The sequence below is a fragment of the Bufo gargarizans genome, chromosome 6 (assembly GCF_014858855.1).
Source record: "Bufo gargarizans isolate SCDJY-AF-19 chromosome 6, ASM1485885v1, whole genome shotgun sequence".
NCBI classification, from domain to species: domain Eukaryota; kingdom Metazoa; phylum Chordata; class Amphibia; order Anura; family Bufonidae; genus Bufo; species Bufo gargarizans.
Window position 1 is genome coordinate 125,323,167 of NC_058085.1, and position 10,613 is coordinate 125,333,779.

A 10,613-nucleotide genomic window follows, 5' to 3' on the forward strand; every position below is an offset into this window, starting at 1 on the left:
CGTCCACAGGTGGTTTACGAAGTCCGTCACGACTACAGACTAAGTCCTGTCTCACCACTACAGGCGATTTACGAAGTCTGTCACGACTACAGACTAATAAGTCCTGTCACGACTACAGGTGATTTACGAAGTCTGCCACGTCTACAGACTAAGTCCTATCTCACCACTACAGGCGATTTACGAAGTCTGTCACAACTACAAGCGATTTACGAAGTCTGTCACGTTTACTGACACGATAAGTCCTAGCACGACTACAGGCGCAGCATAGGTAGTCTTTCATGACCTTAAGCTCGTACTGTCATAGCAGTAGGCATTGTGTGTACATTATGTCTTCATTATAGGCATGCTTACTTCATCTTCAAACTCGTGCTGAGGGTGTTGGTGTCGCACCTTGTTCCGGGTACCGGTCCATCTTCAAGTGGGAGGTACAATAATAAGGCGCAATATATGTAGTCTGTCACGTCTACGGACACGACAAGTCCTTTAACTATCACAGGCGCAGCATACATAGTTTATCACGACCTTAAGCTTATTTCCTGTCACAACTGCTAGTATAGTGGGTACGTTTTTGTCCTCATTGCAGGCAACATTAGCTCATTAATTTCAACCAGCCATGTATTCGTGCTTATGGTTCCCCAGGCCTGGTGAGTCTACACATTTCACTTGATCCATTACTAGAGTTAAACGACATACGCCATCTTCTAAATTTTTGGGTCCTTTATAAAATAATAATAATAATTAAAGCGGTGGCCTGGGGAATAAGTATAGGTGAAGTATTTTGCCACCAGTAACAGTTGGTGTCCAAGCAGGGCCCTTAGCGAATGGTTGGACTTCATTTAAACCCTTCCATCAGATTCACCATTGTTGTTTCAGTCTGCAGCTCTCGGGGTTCAGACCTTCTCGTAATATGTTCATATGTTGGTCAACATAGGAGTAAATCATTCCTGATTACCGACCACTCTTTCAAAAGCATCAACTTTAGCTACCTCCAAGAACAATGTGCCGTCGCACGTGACAAAGAGGTAACGTATATAGAAGTCTCTAATATGTACGGTATATTCCGCACCTTCATCGTGTAGTGTCTTTTGCGTGCAAAGCGGGTGTCGTAATGGTAAGTATATGTTTTACTCTAAACTAAGGTCTATGCTTTTTGGCCCCTTTAGGTTGCCCTACCGCAGCAGTTATGGCACAATTCTACTGCTTGTTGTAGATGGGTGTACCCAACATATCTAACCCTTTCTGATAGCCTGATCCGACCACAAGTGTTAAGCAAAGAACTTTGCTGAGTTTGTGGGAGGGGAGGCTGATTACAAGGCTACTTACATGCACCTGTGAGCCCAGGCTGGCTGGTTACTAGGCTATTTATAGGCACCTGTGGGTCCAGACTGACGCCGATTCAGCTGATTTCACCCACCCACCCACACCATCTTACAGTCACTTCATATTAGGGTGGCCCCCTTTAGGCTGCTCTACCACAGCAGTTATTGCACAATTCTACTGCTTGTTGTAGATGGGTGTACCCAACATATCTAACCCTTTCTGATAGCCGATCCGACCACTATATATATATATATATATATATATATATATACATACACACACAAAGATGAAAGTATGGCAGCACCAACCATTGATGCAAGTGGGTGCTAGCTCAAAAGGAGAGGCTTACCCAAAATGTATTGCTGAAAAATAGAACAGCACTCCAGGATTGCGGTAAAAAAACTGTATGTTTATTCACCCATTAGTGACGCGACGTTTTGGCTCCAAAAAGCCTTTCTCAAGCAATTATTGTGGGTAAGCCTCTCCTTTTGAGCTAGCACCCACTTCCATCAATGGTTGGTGCTGCCATACTTTCATCTTTGTAAATTTGGCTTTTTGGCTGAGCACAACCATTTGTTTTTTGTTTATTCTTTTTCATTTTTAATATTACCTTTGTATCATGTCGAGTTCTGACACAAATTCATCCAGCGGTGTCACCTCGCAGGACGAGACTTAGCGTATCATACGTGGGATACAGGGAGATGCTACCTTCCTTAATGTACCATCACTTAAAGAACTAAAGAGGAAACATGAATCTCTGGCTAGGAGATCTATCTCATTACGTCTGCACATGAACACTTTGGGGGAATATTTTAAGGAATGCAGGATTCCAGGAGGTATGCGATCAAATTTACGCCCCAAGCTGTTTTCTGGGGATGAACTCTTTTGTAAAAGATTTAAAATCCTTTCCAACCAATACGCATTTTATTTAGATAAATATGGAGTACCTCCAGCATGAATTATGTACCCCATCGTGTGATATCACGGACATTGTACACAGATTAAAGGCGGATATGTCAATTGATGACTTTAACACCTATGCCAATGTCATGAATAGAGTTGAGCGAACACCTGGATGTTCGGGTTCGAGAAGTTCGGCCAAACTTCCCGGAAATGTTCGGGATCCGAACTCGACCCGAACTTCGCCCCGAACCCGAACCCCATTGAAGTCAATGGGGACCCGAACTTTTCGGCACTAAAAAGGCTGTAAAATAGCCCAGGAAAGGGCTAGAGGGCTGCAAAACGCGGCAAAATGTAGGTAAATCCCCTGCAAACAAATGTGGATAGGAAAATGAATTAAAATAAAAATAAAATAAATTAAAATTAACCAATATCAATTGGAGAGAGGTCTCATGGCAGAGAATCAGGCTTCATGTCATAGCAAAGAATCAGGCTTCATGTCATAGCAGAGAATCAGGCTTCACGTCACCCACCACTAGAACAGGCCATTGTCAGATATTTAGGCCCTAGCACCCAGACAGAGGAGAGAGGTCCAATTGCAGAGAATCAGGCTTCATGGCATAGCAGAGAATCAGGCTTCACGTCACCCACCACTGGAACAGGCCATTGTCAGATATTTAGGCCCGGGCACCCAGACAGAGGAGAGGCTCATTAAACTTTGGGTTGCCCCGCAATATAATGGTAAAATGAAAATAAAAATAGGATTGAATGAGGAAGTGCCCTGGAGTACAATAATATATGGTTAAGGGGAGGTAGTCATAAATGTCTAATCTGCACAAGGGATGGACAGGTCCTGTGGGATCTATGCCTGGTTCATTTTTATGAACGTCAGCTTGTCCACATTGGCTGTAGACAAGCGGCTGCGTTTGTCTGTAATGACGCCCCCTGCCGTGCTGAATACACATTCAGACAAAACGCTGGCCGCCGGGCAGGCCAGCACCTCCAAGGCATAAAAGGCTAGCTCTGGCCACGTGGACAATTTGGAGACCCAGAAGTTGAATGGGGCCGAACCATCAGTCAGTACGTGGAGGGGTGTGCACACGTACTGTTCCACCATGTTAGTGAAATGTTGCCTCCTGCTAACACGTTCCGTATCAGGTGGTGGTGCAGTTAGCTGTGGCGTGTTGACAAAACTTTTCCACATCTCTACCATGCTAACCCTGCCCTCAGAGGAGCTGGCCGTGACACAGCTGCGTTGGCGACCTCTTGCTCCTACTCTGCCTTCGCCTTGGGCTTCCACTTGTTCCCCTGTGACATTTGGGAAGGCTATCAGTAGCGCGTCTACCAATGTGCAATTGTACTCGCGCATCTTCCTATCACGCTCCAGTGCAGGAAGTAAGGTGGGCACATTGTCTTTGTACCGGGGATCCAGCAGGGAGGCAACCCAGTAGTCCGCACACATTAAAATGTGGACAACTCTGTTGTTGTTGCGCAGGCACTGCAGCATGTAGTCACTCATGTGTGCCAGGCTGCCCAGAGGTAAGGACAAGCTGTCCTCTGTGGGAGGCGTATCGTCATCGTCCTGCGTTTCCCCCCAGCCACGCACCAGTGATGGGCCCGGGCTGCGTTGGGTGCCACCCCGCTGTGAACATGCTTCATCCTCGTCCTCCAGTAGTGGGCCCTGGCTGGCCACATTTGTACCTGGCCTCTGCTGTTGAAAAAAACCTCCCTCTGAGTCACTTCGAAGAGACTGGCATGAAAGTGCTAAAAATGACCCCTCTTCCTCCTCCTCTTCCATCATCGCCCTAAGTGTTTTCTCAAGGAGACATAGAAGTGGTATTGTAACGCTGATAACGACGTCATCGCCACTGGCCATGTTGGTGGAGTACTCGAAACAGCGCAACAGGGCACACAGGTCTCGCATGGAGGCCCAGTCATTGGTGGTGCTGTTCCGCAGTGCGACTGACCCGTGCGTGCTGCAGCTGAAACTCCACTATGGCCGGCTGCTGCTCGCACAGTCTGTCCAGCATGTGCAAGGTGGAGTTCCACCTGGTGGGCACGTCGCATATGAAGCGGTGAGCGGGAAGGCCGAAGTTACGCTGTAGCGCAGACAGGCGAGCAGCGGCAGGATGTGAACGCCGGAAGCGCAAACAGAAGGCCCGCACTTTATGCAGCAGCTCTGACATATCGGGGTAGTTGTGAATGATCTTCTGCACCACCAAATTCAGCACATGCGCCAGGAAAGGGATGTGCGTCAAACCGGCTAGTCCCAGAGCTGCAACGAGATTTCGCCCATTATCGCACACCACCAGGCCGGCTTGAGGCTCACTGGCAGCAACCACTCGTCGGTCTGTTGTTCTATACCCCGCCACAACTCCTGTGCGGTGTGGGGCCTGTCCCCCAAACATATGAGTTTCAGAATGGCCTGCTGATGTTTACCTCGGGCTGTGCTGAAGTTGGAGGTGAAGGTGTGTGGCTGACTGGATGAGCAGGTGGAAGAAGAGGAGGAGGAAGCCGAGTAGGAGGAGGAGGCAACAGGAGGCAAAGAATGTTGCCCTGTGATCCTTGGCGGCGGAAGGACGTGCGCCAAACAGCTCTCCGCCTGGGGCCCAGCCGCCACTACATTTACCCAGTGTGCAGTTAGGGAGATATAGCGTCCCTGGCCGTGCTTACTGGTCCACGTATCTGTGGTTAGGTGGACCTTGCCACAGATGGCGTTGCGCAGTGCACACTTTTTCGGATACTATCGGATTTTATCGGATACTTGGTTGTGCAGGGAAGGCACGGCTCTCTTGGAGAAGTAGTGGCGGCTGGGAACAACATACTGTGGGACAGCAAGCGACATGAGCTGTTTGAAGCTGTCTGTGTCCACCAGCCTAAATGACAGCATTTCATAGGCCAGTAGTTTAGAAATGCTGGCATTCAGGGCCAGGGATCGAGGGTGGCTATGTGGGAATTTACGCTTTCTCTCAAATGTTTGTGAGATGGAGAGCTGAACGCTGCCGTGTGACATGGTTGAGATGCTTGGTGACGGAGGTGGTGGTGTTGGTGCTACATACTCTGTTTGCTGGGCGGCAGGTGCCAACGTTCCTCCAGAGGCGGAGGAAGAGGCCGAGGCGGCAGCAGCAGAAGAGGCCGAGGCGGCAGCAGCAGCAGAAGAGGTAGCAGGGGGAGCCTGAGTGACTTCCTTGTTTTTAAGGTGTTTACTCCACTGCAGTTCATGCTTTGCATGCAGGTGCCTGGTCATGCAGGTTGTGCTAAGGTTCAGAACGTTAATGCCTCGCTTCAGGCTCTGATGGCACAGCGTGCAAACCACTCGGGTCTTGTCGTCAGCACATTGTTTGAAGAAGTGCCATGCCAGGGAACTCCATGAAGCTGCCTTTGGGGTGCTCGGTCCCAGATGGCGGCGGTCAGTAGCAGGCGGAGTCTCATGGCGGCGGGTGTTCTGCTTTTGCCCACTGCTCCCTCTTTTGCTACGCTGTTGGCTCGGTCTCACCAGTGCCTCTTCCTCCGAACTGTGAAAGTCAGTGGCACGACCTTCATTCCATGTGGGGTCTAGGACCTCATCGTCCCCTGCATCGTCTTCCACCCAGTCTTGATCCCTGACCTCCTGTTCAGTCTGCACACTGCAGAAAGACGCAGCAGTTGGCACCTGTGTTTCGTCATCATCAGAGACATGCTGAGGTGGTATTCCCATGTCCTCATCATCAGGAAACATAAGTGGTTGTGCATCAGTGCATTCTATGTCTTCCACCGCTGGGGAAGGGCTAGGTGGATGCCCTTGGGAAACCCTGCCAACGGAGTCTTCAAACAGCATAAGAGACTGCTGCATAACTTGAGGCTCAGACAGTTTCCCTGGTATGCATGGGGGTGATGTGACAGACTGATGGGCTTGGTTTTCAGGCGCCATCTGTGCGCTTTCTGCAGAAGACTGGGTGGGAGATAATGTGAATGTGCTGGATCCACTGTCGGCCACCCAATTGACTAATGCCTGTACCTGCTCAGGCCTTACCATCCTTAGATCGGCATTGGACCCCACCAAATATCGCTGTAAATTATGGCGGCTACTGGGACCTGAGGTAGTTGGTACACTAGGATGTGTGGCTGTGGCAGAACGGCCACGTCCTCTCCCAGCACCAGAGGGTCCACTAACACCACCACGACCATGTCCGCGTCCTTTACTAGATGTTTTCCTCATTGATATCGTTCACCACAACAACAAAAATATTATTTGGCCCAATGTATTGAATTCACATTTGGGCCTTTTTTTACAGACACCTAACACTATCTGGCTATCTATTTAGGTACCGTATTACACTAATACAGGCACAGCAGTAACCACAGATTTAGCTGACTATAAATTTGAGGCCTATTATTTAGGCGCTGGGTGACAGGTATACGTTTACAGACAGAATTAGACTGGGATATGGCCAAAAAATAACCACACTATTGATGGTTAAATGCACTTGGTGTGACAGCTTGACCCTGATGTAGTATATGGCCAAAAAATAACCACACTATTGATGGTTAAATGTACTTGGTGGCAGCTTGTGCTGGCGCACCACAAGACACAAAATGGCCGCCGATCACCCCAGAAAAAAGTGAATGAAAAACGCTCTGGGCAGCCTAAAAACAGTGAACAGTTGAATAGCAGCAGTACAATGATCCACAGCTGTAGATCGATCACTGAATGAAGTCTTTTGGAGGAGTTAATCACTGCCTAATCTCGCCCTAACGTCGCAGCTGCAACCTCTCCCTATACTGATCAGAGCAGAGTGACGGGCGGCGCTACGTGACTCCAGCTTAAATAGAGGCTGGGTCACATGCTGCACTGGCCAATCACAGCCATGCCAATAGTAGGCATGGCTGTGATAGCCTCTTGGGGCAAGTAGTATGACGCTTGTTGATTGGCTGCTTTGCAGCGTTTCAAATAGCGCCAAGAAAGCACCGAACCCGAATCCGGACTTTTACGAAAATAGTTCGGGTCAGTGTCACGGACACCTCAAAATTCGGTACGAACCCGAACTATACAGTTCGGGTTCGCTCATCCCTACTCTTAGACTATAGAGATACAAAAAAAATATTTTTTGTATCAGAAAGAATAATATAGACTAAAATCTAAATAATTGTAAAAAAGTAGACTTATTAGGTATCGCCGCGTCCGTAAGAGTCTCCTCTATAAAAATACCCCATGACCTAACCCCCCCCCAGATGATCACGGTCAAATTTGTTTATTAAAAACGGTGCCAAAACAGCTATTTTTGGCACTTTTCCATTTCAATCAGTTTTTTCCGGTAACAAAGCAAGGGTTAACAACCAAACAAAACTTAATATTTATTACCCTGATACTGCAGTTTACAGAAACTCCACATTTGTGGTCGTAAACTGCTGTATCACTAAAAAGCAGGGCGCAAAAGGAAAGGACCGACATATTTTCTGGAAGGTCGATTTTGATGGCCTTTTTTATTGACACCATGTCCCTTTTGAAGCCCCCCCTGATGCACCCTAGAGTAGAAACTCCCTAAAAGTGACCTCATCTAAGAAACTACACCCCTCAGGGTATTCAAAACTGATTTTACAAACTTTATTAACCCTTTAGGTGTTCCCCAACAGTTAATGGCAAATGGAGATGAAATTTCTGAATTTTAATTTTTGGTAACCTTACCTCACAAAAATGTAATATAGAGCAACCAAAAATCATATGTACCCTAAAAATAGTCCCAACAAAACTGCCACCTTATCCCATAGTTTACAAAATGGGGTCACTTTTAGGGAGTTTCTACTCCAGGGGTGCATGAGGGGGGTTGAAACAGGACACGGTGTAAATAAACCGGTCCCAAAAAATCAGCCCTGCAAAAACCACACGGCGCACCTTTCCCTCTACGCCCCTGTGTGTGGCTGTACAGTAGTGTACGACCAAATATGAGGTGTTTCTGTAAACAGCAGAGTCAGGGCAATAAAGATACAATCATGTTTGGCTGTTCACCCTTGCTTTGTTAGTGGAAAAAATGAGTTAAAATGGAAAATCTGGCAAAAAAATTAAATTCTCAAATTTTATCCCCATTTGCCAATAACTCTTGTGCAACACCTAAAGTCTTAACAAAGTTTGTAAAATCAGTTTTGAATACCTTGAGGGGTGTAGTTCCTTAGATGGGGTCATTTTTATGGAGTTTCTACTCTAGGGGTGCATCAGGGGGGCTTCAAATGGGACATGGTGTAAATAAACCAGTCCAGCAAAATCTGCCTTCCAAAAACCATATGGCGCACCTTTCCCTCTATGCCCTACTGTGTGGCTGTACAGTAGTGTACGACTACATATGTGGTGTTTCTGTAAACGGCAGAGTCAGGGAAATAAAGATACAGTCTTGATTGGCTGTTAACCCTTGCTTTGTTAGTGGAAAAAAATGGGTTAAAATGGAAAATTTGGCAAAAACAAAATGAAATTCTCAAATTTCATCCCCATTTGCCAATAACTCTTGTGCAACACCTAAAGGGTTAAAAAAATGTTTTGAATACCTTGAGGGATGTATTTTCTTAGATGGGGTCACTTTTATGGAGTTTCTACTCTAGGGGTGCATCAGGGGGGCTTCAAATGGGACATGGTGTAAGTAAACCAGTCCAGCAAAATCTGCCTTCCAAAAACCATATGGTGCACCTTTCCCTCTACGGCCTACTGTGTGGCTGTACAGTAGTTTACGGCCACATATGGGGTGTTTCTGCAAACTACAGAATCGGGAATAAATATTGAGTTTTGTTTGGCTGTTAACCCTTGCTTTGTTATTGGAAAAAATGGATTAAAATGGAAAATATGGTAAAAAATCTAAATTCAGAAATTTTATCTCCATTTGCCATTAACTCTTGTGGAACACCTAAAGGGTTAACGACGTTTGTAAAATCTGTTTTGAATAGCTTGAGGGGTGAAGTTTCTAGAATGGGGTCATTTTTGGGTGGTTTCTATTATGTAAGCCTCACAAAGTGACTTCAGACCTAAATTGGCCCTTAAAAATTGGGTTTTTGAAAATTTCTGAAAAATTTCAAGATTTGCTTCTAAACTTCTAAGCCTTGTAACAGCCCCAAAAAATAAAATATCATTCCAAAAATGATCCAAACATGAAGTAGACATATGGGAAATGTAAAGTAATAACTATTTTTGGAGGTATTACTATGTATTATAGAAGTAGAGAAATTGAAACTTGGAAATTTGCAATTTTTTACTTCATTTTTGGTAAATTTTTTTATAAATAATTTATTTATTTTTTTACTTAATTTTACCAGTGTCATGGAGTACAATATGTGACGAAAAAACAATCTCAGAATGGCCTGGATAAGTCAAAGCGTTTTAAAGTTATCACCACTTAAAGTGACAATGGTCGGATTTGCAAAAAATGGCCTGGTCCTTAAGGTGAAATAAGGCTGTGTCCTAAAGGGGTTAAGATGCCCTGTTATTGGAATAATTAAAAAAAAATTATAGGGAATGTCACTGTGGTATTTTTGATTTGCAAACATTAGCCAGGAGAGGCCCTGCTGCTGCTTTGTTGACTCTAGATAACTTCTGCCTGATCGCACGTCCCTGTGACATCCACCATCCATTTAGATATATTCTCTATCAACTTTTGAGGTTCTTTTCTGAGCCTACCATGTTGATCACGGTTATTGGCGAATCAGGGTTCCACACCGGAGAGGGAGCGTGCAAAAGAGAGACCACATCCAAGGGAGGTTAATTGTTTCAAATTAAATATGATAGAGTAGAAATATGGGAAAAAATATTGAAGCGCAAATGTAGGACAACTTGTTAAAGTTTAAGCATTGATTGAAAGGAGGTGGCGCCCATCAATTACAGAAGAATTTCTGAAATTTTAATCCCTGTCACCTATGCAGAGCAGGGGTTTCTATCTGGCAAAATTGGTAAAATGTCACCTGTCACCTATGCAGAGGTGCCCCCATGACGTCCACCATCTATTTGGATATCTTCTGTCACGGATGTAGCAGTGGAGAACACCAAAAGGCAACAAGAAGGAAGGGGAAAGACACTAGGCCTCACCGCTAGGGAAGGAAAAGGGTCACCACCACCTATAAAACCCTGCTCCTGGACCTAACTCCTATCCGTATGGGCACCTCTCGATGGTAGAGATGCCCATACACAGGAATCTAGAAAACCCTGGTGACCATTGGATGCCCTAAAGATAATGACAGAGCAGAGACAACCTGTTCCTTCCCTGGTGAAGGAACTAGCGTCTCACTGAGGCCTAGTAAACAACCAGGGGGGGGGGGGGAATACAAAACACAACAAGTTGAACACTTAACTTCTGAGGATGATGGATGAACAGGATTCCAACAAGAACCACACTCCAGCTCTTCCAAAACCAATCTAAGCTATCCCAAGCAAGGAGTGC